Source organism: Gossypium arboreum, chromosome 12, assembly GCF_025698485.1.
Source record: "Gossypium arboreum isolate Shixiya-1 chromosome 12, ASM2569848v2, whole genome shotgun sequence".
NCBI classification, from domain to species: domain Eukaryota; kingdom Viridiplantae; phylum Streptophyta; class Magnoliopsida; order Malvales; family Malvaceae; genus Gossypium; species Gossypium arboreum.
In genome coordinates this window covers 22,018,756-22,032,399 of record NC_069081.1, presented here as the reverse complement: position 1 = coordinate 22,032,399, position 13,644 = coordinate 22,018,756, and the positions used below count along the sequence as shown (strand labels likewise).

General features: G+C 34.6%; 1 non-coding gene across 1 annotated transcript; it reads left to right on the top strand.

The window, feature by feature from the left end:
• Positions 1-12,910: 12,910 nt before the first annotated feature.
• Positions 12,911-13,017, top strand: LOC128286311 (small nucleolar RNA R71). The gene has a single exon (XR_008276854.1). It is a non-coding gene; the product is annotated as a small nucleolar RNA R71 (small nucleolar RNA).
• Positions 13,018-13,644: the final 627 nt, after the last annotated feature.

Sequence of the window (13,644 nt, the reverse complement as noted above, 5' to 3'; positions counted from 1 at the left end):
TGTGAAGCCTTAACGCAAGAGATTTTTCTAAGTTTTTCATGAGTTCTCAATTGGGTCCCGAACCGCCCCGAATGCATGTATTGGGCCTCGTAAGCTCGCATAAGGGACAAATTGCATGTGAAAAGAAAAGTTTTTAATTATTTGAGATTTCATGGCCCTGTTTAGTATGGAAGTGTTAGTAAAAGTCAGGTAGCACCTCGAACCCCGTCCAGGCGTCGGATGCGGACGAGGGGTGTTACATAAGTACATATAAAAAACTTACCAAACTTACCAAATCTCTTGGCCATTCATAAACACATCATATTAATCATATTGCATTACCAAAATCAAACAATAATCACAACCAAAACCAAGCCATATCATATGGCTAAATATTTACATCACAAAACATAATCAAAGTACTTCTAGCCTATACATGCCATACTTTAATATTCACACTTTCAAAAGGTACCAAAAAGGAGTTCGATAGTGTGGTGATGATCCTCGACGATCCCCGAGCTTTCGGTAGCTTCGGTATCTATAAAACAAATGATAAACACACAAAGTAAGCTTTCCAAAGCTTAGTAAGCCATATACAAATAAAGTTAACTTTATAAGCATATAAACATTATCAAATTACATATATTCCATAGCCAAATACTATCATCAACCACATGGTTCATATACACTACACATTTCCCAATTCATTTGTACATATAGCATATTTTATCATACTTAGATCATATTTTCACAAAGGTACATGTACTTACCTTTCATTCTCAAACATAGTATACAATTCAAACGTACCTGCATCGGATACACATTGACATAGTCATTCACTTTCTCGGAATGCCCGTCAAACCATTCAGAATCATAAGGATACGCAGATAACTCAGAAAGCTTGTACCATGCCAACGTCCCAGACATGGTCTTACATGTAATCAAATATCGATGCCACTATCCCAGATAGGGTCTTACACGAAATCAAATATGATGCTGATGTCCCAAGCATGGTCTTACACAGAAATCATAAGTCGATGCCAACGTCCCAGATATGGTCTTACTCGAGAACACATATCAGATCATATGTCATGACATATGTATCCTAACTATTCCTAAAGTTTGTACGGGGCTTTTCGGATGTCGAAACTTTATCGATACTTTCTCGGATATCTCATGCTCAACTTATATAATCATTTATCATTGTTCAGGAGCATATAAACATTAATAATTAAATTCAAAACATATTTATTTGTATATCGACTTACTCGTACAGAAATGATCAGAAACAAGTAACTATTCAACGACTTTCATTTTCCCCCGATCTAATTACGTTTTCTTTGGTTCTTGATCTAAATCAATTCAAATTTAACTCATTCAAACTCACATTCATTCAAATCATTCCAAAAACACATATTTAGGGTATTTTCAAATTACCCCTCACATTTTCACATTTTAACACTTTAGTCCCTATTTCACAAAATCACAAAATAGACAAAATGTCTTTATACTTATACTTGGCCGAATATTCATTAGTATTCATACAAGTCCCCACATTTCATTTATTTCACATTTTAGTCCCTCAAAATCTTATTTTTTCAATTTAGCCCAAATTACTTGTAACACCCCTAAACCGTATCCCTCGCCAGGTTAGGGTTATGGGGCATTACCTGACTAAAACACAATTCAGCTTGCTCATATAATTCATTTCATGTTCAAAGACATATAAATTTCTTTACATATATTTGAACCAAATTTGCATACATCAAGCCAAGTTCACACATTTTTGATATATAGTCAATTAAAATAGAGCATCTATATTCATCAGATTACATATACAAACTAAGCTCCAAAGTTCAAACATATTAATATCATCTATTTAATCACATATTCAAATCAACTAACATGCATCAAAGTCATGTTATTCATATTTAATAAATATAATATTCAAACCATATGACTTTAACATTAATGACACTCGAAAACTTAATATATTCAAGCATATATCATTACATTTCATATATCGAATATACGTCAATACATCTATTTCATTAGATGTATATGAAATATATCATTTCATAACTTCTGCACATGTGCATATTAAAACAAATTAAACCATATTACACTGTTTAATATCCATTCACATATGCGACATTAGTAACATTACAGCATGCCTGAACATACCAACTCATATATATATCAAACCGTAGCTATCCCATTCCATTAACTATTTAATAAACATATCAACTCACATATATCATGCACAATTGTACATTAATCTAAGTAAGCTATCCCACACGGCTTATTAAACATACATATATAATTCAAAAACAAACATTACTAAATATCATTATTACCAAATTATGCGCATTTCAATATAGCACTCATAACCATTTTCTTTAGAACACGAATGCCAAATTAAAACAAACCTATTCCATATGCTAATATCATACCAATTAATTTATCATCTATTCGGCTATCAAATTAGCCACAAAAAATCAAATCAATTTCACAACTCAATTCCAAGCTAATATATCACCTCATAATCAAATAACAAAATAAACATATTACTTATTAACTTCCCAAAAGACAAACAAACATACCTAAAACATATTCATCATTTTCCATTTAAAAACTGTACCTAAACAACCAGTATACAATCAATAATATTTTCATAACTTAGCTAATATAAACTTATCATAATAAAAAACATATCCATCACCACATTACCATTACATAACCGAATTGTATAACCAATACATCATACATATATACCATGAAAAATACTTCCAAAATAAGCTTATAACATGACCAAATATACACAAACATTAACATCATTATCAAGCCATTTTCGCATGGTTATATATATATATATAAAATTTCAAAACCAACCATATCCAAACAAGCCTATACATGCCATATGTCAAAAGTACAAGCTTTCAAAGTACCGAAATAGCTATCGATAGTGTGACGATGTTCTAAGATGATTCTCGAGCTCGTAGCTAGCTTCCAAAATCTATAAAACATCAAGTAAACACAAAAATAAGCTTGAAAGGCTTAATAAGCCATAAGAAAATAAATCATCAAAAGAACATTTACATGTTAATTCTAGTTGGCCGAATATAACCAATATCACATACATATATAATCACCTTTTATCATGTAAAATTCATATTACCACATCAAGTACTATACTTACCTTAATCTTTCATGAACATATAAACTTCACACGTACTTGGATCATTTAGCTCAATTTCACATTCGATATCAATTCAACATTGCTTGTTGAACCATTTGGAATCAATAAGGATACTCAGATAGCTCGAAAAGCTCGTACAATGCCAAAGTCCCAGACGAGGTCTTATATGTAATTGAATATCGATGCCACTGTCCCAGACAAGGTCTTACACAAAATCATATACGATGCCAATGTCCTAGACATGGTCTTACACATAAATCTCAAATCAATGCCAACGTCCCAGATGTGGTCTTACATGAAATCACATACTGGAATCCTATGTCATGACATATGTATCCTAACTATTCCTATGGTTCGTATGGAGGTTTCGAGCACCATAATTTGATCGATTCATGCTCGTAACAAATTATTCCATGCTAAATTCAATTCAACAATGTAGTTATACATATATACAACTCAATTCAGCTATGTACAAAATAAATACATTCAATTTAACATCATTTATTCACTAACGAACTTACCTCGTCCGGAGACGAACAGACTGGGATAACTATTCGACAATTTTTTATTTCCCCCGATCCAAATCTGATTTCCTCTTTTCTTGATCTAAATTAATACAAATTTGACTTGTTTAATCATATATTTATTCAAATTCATCCAAAAACACATAAATGGGAAAATTGCACTTTAGCCCCTAACATTTCACATTTTTCACAATTTAGTCCCTATTTCACAAAACACAAAATATTCAAAATTTCACCACACCCAAGCATAGACGAATTTTACTTAGGTCCCTAGCAGCACAATTCTTTAATTTATTTCACATTTTAACCCCTAAATTTTCAAATTTCACAATTTAATCCTTAATATACATTTTTACCAAAAATTACTTATTTAAACATGATAATCTATCAACATATATTTATTTTTCATCATCAAACAACAAAAACCACAAGCTATCATCAATGCCAAATCATGAATACATCAACAAATTCAAAAATTCAAACATAAGCTAGCTAGTATTCAAAGCAACGATCTCAAAAAAGTAAAAATTATCAAAAAACCGAGCTAAACACATACCTTAATCAAGCTTGCACATGGCCGAACCTAGCTTGTTCTTTTTCTTTCTTTTTCTTTTGAAGTTTCAGCCAAAGATGAGCTAAAATGCATGCCCATTTCATGTTTATTTTATTTAATTACATGTTATTTTACTTTTTACTATTTTAACCTTAAGTATTTAATTAGAAAACTATTTAATGGTTGTCCATATTTGTCCATGCATATTTATAATGGTTAAATTACATCATAAGGACCCCACATTATAAAAGCCATAACAATGTAGCACTTTAACAAATAGCTAGCCATTTTTACATTTTACGTGATTAAGTCCTTTTACAAAATCGAGCACATAAACGATAAAAATTTAACACAAAATTTTCACACATATCACATATCATGCTGTAAACACAGAAAATAATATTTAAATATTTTTTTGACTCGAATTTGTGGTCCCAAAATCACTGTTTCGACTAAGGTCTAAACCGAGCTGTTACATTACTCAAATTCATCAAAAATTCAAAGACAAAACATGTTAACCCAATACATATCTTTCATTTACTAACATCAAACTTCATAAAACTCATAGTTTCATCAATGACTCAACACAAAATCATCAATAAAATCAGAAATTGAGGCATGGGCTTAGTAAAACACAAAGCAATGATCACAAAAACGTAGAAATTTTTGAAAAGGGATCAAAAACCATACCTAAATCAAAGGAAACAATAGTTGAAACCTTAAGCTTGAATTTATTTCTTTTTATTTTGATGATTTTGGCAACATGGATGAATTAATTATCTAATTTCGTATTTTATTTAATTATAACACCAATTAAAAAACCTTCTACCATTTTACCCTTTGTAATTAAACATTAATAAACCATTACATTAAGGCCATTAATGTCCACTCATAGGTTCAATGGTCAAATAACAACATAAGGACCTCTCAATTATAAAGACATAACAAATAGGCACTTTAGCAAATAGAACAGATCTTTTACATTTTATGTAATTAGGTCCTTTTTGAAAATTAAGCACACAAATGATCAATTTTTCATATGAAACTTTCACACATGTCAATTCACATATAATAAGCATGGAAAATAATATTAAAATATTTTTTAACTCAGATTTGTGGTCTCAAAACCATTATTCCGACTAGGGTCTAAATCGGACTGTTACAACTCCCCCCCTTAGGGATTTTTGTCCCCAAAAATATTACCATTGAACAAATTCAGATATTGCCGTCTCATAACATCTTCTGGCTCACATGTAGCCTCTTCAACACCATGTCGATGCCATATTACTTTCACTAACGAAATTTTCTTGTTTCGCTGTTCTTTAACCCCGTAGCCAAAATACAGATTAGTTTTTCTTCATAAGTCATATCGGACTAAATCTCAATTTCAGACGGAGGAATCACATGCGAGGGATCAGATCTATATCATCAAAGCATCGATACATGAAACACATTGTGAATCTTTTCTAGCTCAGGTGGCAACAATAGTTTATAAGCAACCAGCTCGATACGCTCAATAATCTCATACGCCCCGATGAACCTCAGACTTAATTTGTCTTTTCTGCCAAATCGGAGTACTTTTTTCCATGAGGATACTTTCAAAAACACTTTGTCGCTGATCTCAAATTCAATATCTTTTCATTTCAAATCTGCGTAAGATTTCTAACGATCAAAAGCTGCTTTCAAACTATCTCGAATTACTTTTACTTTCTGTTCAGTCTCTTTTATCAAATCGACCTCATGTATCTTATTCTCATTGAGCTCAGTCCAATACAAAGGTGTACGACATTTGCGACCATATAAGGCTTCGTATGGTGCCATTTAAATGCTCGATTGAAAACTGTTATTATAAGCGAATTCAATCAAAGGAAAAAAATATTCCCACGTACCTTCAAACTCAAGAATGCAACATCTCAACATATCCTCAAGAATCTAAATAATTCGCTGGGATTGACCATCTGTTTGCGGGTGAAAAGCAGTACTGATGTGCAATTTCGTACCCAAAGCATCTTGCGATTTCTTCCAAAATCGCGATGTGAATCTCAGATCTCTTTCTGACACAATAGATAATGGCACACCGTGCAATCTCACAATATTGGAAATGTATAACTCAGCTAACCTATCAAGCGAGTAATCGAATTGTACCGGAATAAAATGGGCTAATTTCGTCAATCTATCAATCACAACCCAGATTGCATCTTTCTTTCTCAGAGATAAGGCAAACCCGAAACAAAATCCATTGTCACTCTATCCCATTTCCATTCCGGAATCATAATTGGTTGTAACAAACCAGATCACACATAATGTTCAGCTTTAACTTGCTGACAGATCAAACATTTCGAAACAAAGTCGGAGATATCTCTTTTCATTCCAGACCACCAGTAATGCTGTTTCAAATCATTATACATTTTCGTACTACCCGAATGAACAAATAAACGACGGTTGTCAGCTTAGTTCAAACTAATCTAAATCAACTCTGGATTTCTCAGAACACAAATCTGATCTTGGAATCTCAGACTATCACCTTTATCAACTCTGAATTCTGAATCAAAATCTAAATCACATTGAGCTCGTTTTGCTATTATCTCATCATCAACTTTTTGAGCATCAATAATCTGTTGTAAGAACAACGGTCTTGCTTTTAATTCGTCTAACACCGAACCATCATCAGACTGAACCAAATGAGCATTCATCTCACGCAATGCAAACATTGTTTTTTGACTCAAAGCATCAGCAACAATGATCGCGTGATCCGTAACAAGTAATAAATATTTATAATGAAGATCAAACCTAGACTAACTATTATCACAACGAAAAGGTAAGTGCACCTATCGAGCAATAGTATAGTAATGGCAAGACCGGGATATCGTACCCAAGGGAACCAAAAGTACTAGTAATAACTATCTTTTTATTATCTAGCCTAAGAATGAAAGGGTTTGTTTTAATTAACTAATTATTTAAACTAAGAACGCATAGTGAAAAGAATTAGGGAATTGCTTTTGGGAAAAACGATTGACTTGAGACAATACCTAAGGAAAAATCCACTTAGACTTTACTTGTTATTTTGGCTCCGAATCGGATGATTTATTCATTCAACTTGCTCCGTAGAGATCCCTAAGTTATGTTATTATCCCTATTCAAGACTAATAACATCTAATCCCTAGATTGAATAACCGAGACTTTTCTTTAATTAACACTCTAGGGTTGCATTAACTCGATCTATGAATCCCTTTATTAGGTTTCACCCTAATCCGGCAAAATCTTGTCACGCTATTCCTAGGCGCCCAATCAACTCTGCTTAATTATGGAAAATGTACTCTTAGTCAGGGTCTATTCCTCCTCTAAATAAGAGCGTGTCTTGAATCAGTATCCTAGGATATCAAAACAAGAATTAAGAACACATAATTAAGAACAAGTTAAATATTTATCATACGATTCAGAAAATAATAACAAGATTTATCTTAGGTTTCATTCCCCTCAGGTATTTAGGGGTTTATTTTATATCTAAATAAGAAAACATCCCAGAAGAATAAAGAATACAAAACATAAGAAAACCCAAAACTCTTAAAGGGGAATTGAGGAGAGATCTTCAGTTTTAATGATGAATCCGGCTTCTGAGATGGATCAATCGGCTTCCTTGGGGTAATTCCTTACCCCTCTTCTTTGTCTCTTCATTTCTCCTCCTCTAGTGCGTATTTATAGGCTTTGGAATGCCTAGAAACCCTCTAAAGTGGCCTTTTCCGAATTGGACTTAACTTGGGCTTAGTAGGGACACGCCCGTGTGACACTGCCATGTGACGTGATTGCCAGGCCGTGTTCAATCTGTTAAATTGCACACGGCCGTATGGGTCAATGGCCAGGTCGTGTGAATCGTGAAAGCCTTGGTCGACACCCTCGAAAGACACTGGCGTGTGAGCTGCCAGTGTGGCAAGGCTTATGCCATGTCATCTTCTCGATTTGGTCCGTTTTGTCCTTTTTTGGCTCGTTTTTGGCTCCTTTTAACTCTTGGTGCTCTCTTGAGTACAAAACATGAAATTAAAGCATTAGGAGCATCGAATTCACCAATTCTAATGAGAAATCATCTATAAAATGCATTAAACATGGGATAAAAATATGTATAATTTATGGTTTATCAAATACCCCCACACTTAAGCATTTGCTTGCCCTCAAGCAAAATTCTCAACTCATAATCAAAATAAATCATTCTCAACTTATAATTTCTATCAATAATATCTCAAATTAATCTATAGGTAATCATACATTGAGAATTTAACTAAAAGAACATAAAAGTTTCAATCATTCCAAGTTGCACATTTTATCCCAAAAATATAAGTGTCTTCCTCATTTAAGTAATTACCTTTAATTCAAAATAGCATAGAGTTTTACATCCTCACTAAAGATTCACTCAAATCACTCGAGGTGTTTTAAGGACAATAAAGGAAGCACTCAATAGTCAATAATGGAAAGTCATTACCATAGGCTTGCATGAAAATCAAATCTCCACCACTTTAATTTTAAGATGATACATCAATCAAAAAGTCTTTAGAGGGTTGTAATGAGGCTTGGTTAGGGGGCGTGGTCACAAGCTGAAAGAAAGGGTTAGAATTGAGATTGAATTGAAAAGTTGCCTAACTAGAAAAAGTGTTAATCTTCACTTGCGTACAACAGAACTTCTCTCAGAATATGAAATTACAGATATGCATACATAGTTGTGTATGTGTATGTGTTTTTTTTTTTAAGAACAAGTTAAATAATATAGACTAAATATCAAGAACAAAACATAGCTAGGCAATCCATTCAACTCAAATCTCGACAAAAATAGGGATTAATTTAGGGGATTTCAACAATAATGGGTTAAAGGTTAATAATAAGGGTAATACAAGAATTGGTTTGTTGGGCACAAGGGGGTTTACTAGGGGTTAATCGTGGAGGTAGGCTTTTCATGGCATGAGTGGGTTAATCCTAAGTGCCTTAATCATTTTGATATATCAAATCAAATGGTGTGGTATCGACATGCATAATCAAGCAAGTTCTAGAATAACAGTTCAATACTGATGCACTCAAAGCAATAATAAAAATGAGCATGAAAGGATGAATAGATGCTCAAAAGGCTCAAAAATCTCACAAAAAATTATGGTTTTTTTATGTTTAGACTCGTGAATTTTAATTCAAAGTAATGCCTAGGCTTGGGGAAACAACCTATAATTTAATTTCTTAAAAAAAATCAACTTATCATGCTTGATTCTCTAATGTCTTAAATTTTAAATAATCAATGCATAAATCCCTATGTTTTAATTCAAGATATATCAATCAAAATCATAAATCAATTAAAATTTATCCTAAATATGATATGCGAGTTTTTCATGAGAACAAGATGATTATTCAGGGATCTTTTTCTGATAGTGAAATAAATACCCCCCAGACTTAAGATGTACATTGCCCTCAATGTACAATGATAGATGTTAGAGAATAAAAATAAGATAGGGAGAGAAGTGAAACTTCCTGTATGATGAATTCCTCGAACTTAGAGTTTTAGAGAGTGATCGGTTTGAGAGTGGAGGAGGATACTCCAGCAGTCGTAGAGGTTCATTAGGCCATAAGTCCTGCACCAAAAGAATATTATATCTAGTGGTAGCTATGGTCGTGGTCGATCAGGACATGGCAGTCGTGGAAAACCTTTCCCGGTGGAGTTGTAGTTCCTATGTGATGATGAGCTTAGGAGTTCTATATAACTGTGATAAAATTAGGAACTTTTTAGGAGATATTAGGAAGTATAAGGATTCAAAAAGAAATAATTGAAATAAAGAATAAAAAAATTCTAAAATCTAATAAAAATAATAGAAATAGTTTCAATAATAAGTAAAACTAGAAAATAAGAAATAAATATTTCTAAACATCTTCATCGCTGGATGGTTCATGGTAGGATCGGCGATGAGATGGGAAGGTGCTGACAACTCTACTGTAGAGTAGCATCAATGTTGTCAAATTGTTGAAAACACTAAAGCTCGAATCGGGTGAGGTGCTCAGAGATGTTAGCATATGAAGCTACCACATGAACTGGACGAGAGGGTAGTGGTGGCAGAGAATAAGGATCAGGGAGTGGGGAAGGGAAGATTTCGGCTAAGGTTTTGAAAGGAAGAAGAAAATGAACAGTGATTTGCTTATATAGGGGAGGTGCACACACCCTAAAGCCATGCCCGTGTACTCTGAAAGTGAGCCCGTGTTTTTCAAATTTTGCAATTTAGGTCGTGCCCGGCTACTGTCCCACGCCCCTATGTTTGGGGCGTGTGTGGCACACGGCCATATCGCACAATCGTGCCTAGCTTTGTTCACTTCCCTCACGCCCGTGTGTGAGGGTACCACACCCGTGTTCTCCTATCAAGTTCACCCATGGCTATGTTGCACGGCCGTAGGGATTTATCGCATCCCGTGTTTTGGAGAGATGATGTCCTGCTTCCACACGGCCATATCACACGGTCGTGTTTCTTTCCCTACTTGGCCACGGCCTTAGGCACACCCGTGTGTCTGGCCGTGTGTACTGAGAAACTTTGCAATTCAAAGATAAAGTTAATGATTTAAAGTGTTAGAAATTGAAAATAAAAAAATCAGAATATGTTTGTGCTCAGGTTGCCTCCGAGAAGTGCTTACTTATAGTCTAAGCTCGACTCACATCTCTGGTGAATGGTCAGGGTGGTTTGAAGAGTTTGTACTCCTCATTCCTACTATCAATCTCATCAAAATAAGGTTTTAATTGGGTGTTGTTTACCTTAAAAGTGCCGAACTTGGGGTGACTCACCTCTACCGTACCGAATGGAAAAAATACTGAGTACCGTAAGAGGGATTTCCTCATTCGGTGTGGTAGTGAAAATGTGGGGATCTGCGGCATCTAGTAAGACTTTATCGCCAAGCTTAAGTTCATTAGGAAAGGTATCAGCCTTGTTTTGATGTAGTTTCGATTTATCATGTGTTCTCGATTTGTGTACTCGCCATTCGTCTAGCTCCTCTATCCGTAGCTTTTGTTCTTCATGAATGTGTCCTTCATCATTTTTGGAACATGGCTCGTGAACTTTTTTGAAGCTTAATTTTTGCAAAGTCATATTGTCAGTTTTAGTAGATTGGTGTGGACTATTACCTTCAATGTTTGATGTGATGCCAGAATTACGAGCTTGAAGGGTGATCGTTTCGTCTCCCACATGAAGTGTAAGCTCACCTGTGCCTACATCAATAATTGTTTTAGCAGTTCCTAAAAAGGACCTCCCTAAAATTAAAGGGGTGTTATTATCCTCCTCTATGTCTAGAACAACGAAATCAACGGAGAATATGAACTTATCTACTTTCACGAGTACATCTTCAATAATACCCCTTGGAAATCTTATAGTTTTATCTGCCAATTGAATGCTCATCCTAGTTTGTTTAGGTTTCCCAAGACCTAGTTGCTTAAACATTTTGTAAGGCATTACGTTAATACTAGCCCCTAAATCAGCTAATGCATGACGTATATCTAAACTACCAATTAAGTAAGGAATTGTAAAACTCCTTGAATCTTTCAATTTGTGGGGTAGCTTATTCTGTAGAATAGCTGAGCAGACTACATTTAGCTCCACATGCGATGCTTCATCCAACTTCTGCTAATTTACTAAAATCTCTTTTAAAAATTTCATTGCATTTGGCATCTGTGACAAAACATCAATAAACGGTAAGTTAATATGTAATTTTTTCAAAAGTTTAAGGAATTTACCAAATTGTTCGTCTGAGCGGTCTTTCCTTGTCGCACTAGGGTATGACACACTAGGTTTATATTCGACAGTCACTGGTTTGTTTGTATTTTGACCTACCTCATCTCTCCATTTGCTTACCACAGTTTCTTGCCTCGGTTCTAGTTTAGGCTCAACGACTCATTTGTCATCTTGAGTATTAATTGCATTAAGTTGTTCCCTTGGGTTAAGTTCAGTATTACTTGGCAAAATAACTTGTGGTCGTTCAGAGATCAGTTTGGAAAGCTAGCCTATCTGAGTTTCGAGTCCTTGGATCGATGCTTGTTGATTTTTAAGTGCTGTATCGGTATTTTGGAAACACGTTTCTGACATTGATATGAATTTTGAGAGTATCTTCTCAAGGTTTGGTTTCTTCTCTTGTTGATAAGATGGCTGTTGAAAACCCTGAGGATTTTGTGGCTTTTGATTTCCTTGACCACCCTAGGAGAAATTTGGGTGGTTCCTCCAACCTGCATTATAAGTATTACTGTATAGGTTATTTTGAGATCTAAAGTTATTATTACCCATATAGTTGACTTGTTCCTCTTCGGTTGTGGGATTGAAGGATTGATATTCTGTATGCACACCTCCTCCGCTTGAGTCACGCCTCATTACTGGATATACCTGCTTAGAACCAAGAAAACTATCAATCTTTTTATTGAGAAGTTCTACCTGATTTGACAGCTTAGTAACTAAGTCGACGTTATAAACGCTGGCTGTTTTTATTGGCTTAGTCCTCATAACTTGCCACTGATTTTTATTCAGTGAGATTTCCTCTATGAATTCATAGGCATCTTCTATTGTTTTATTGTTGATGGTTCAGCTAGTAGCTGCGTCAATCATTTGCCTTGTCAAGGGATTCACACCATTGTAGAACGTTTGAACTTGCAGCCAAAGCGGTAACCCATGGTGAGGGCACCTTCCCAGTAAGTCCTTGTATCTCTCCCATGTATCGTAAAGTGTTTCTAAATCCATCTGCACAAAAGAAGAGATATCATTACGCAATTTAGCCGTTTTAGCCGGCAAAAAATATTTTAGTAAAAATTTCTCGGTCATTTGTTCCCAAGTAGTGATAGACCCTCGTGGTAACGAGTTCAACCATTGTTTAGCTTTGTTTCTCAGTGAAAAGGGAAATAACCAAAGACGAATGGCATCATTAGAAATGCCATTGATTTTGAATGTATCGCAAAATTCAAGAAAATTTGTCGAGTGCGTGTTGGGATCCTCATCCTGCAAACCATCAAACTGAACAAACTGCTGTATCATCCGAATTGTGTTAGGTTTTAGTTCGAAATTATTCACAGCAATAGCAGGTCTAACTATACTAGACTCAGTTCCTATTAAAGAAGGTTTAGCATAATCATACATAGTACGTGGAGCAGGATTTTGATTAGCTGCAATTGTAGGAGGCAGCTGATCGCCTGGCTTTTCAGCGATCTCGTCAGTTGGGGTTTGAGTATCGTCTTCTCGTTCATTCTCCGTGTAGTGTAAACCACACCTTATTTCTCTTTGATTTTTGCAAATTGTACGATCAATTTCTTCGTTAAAGAGTAATGGTCCTGATGGGTTTCTTCTAGTCATAAACTATAAAAACATGCCAAGAGAGAGAAAAAAGTAAATTAATAAATAAAAAAA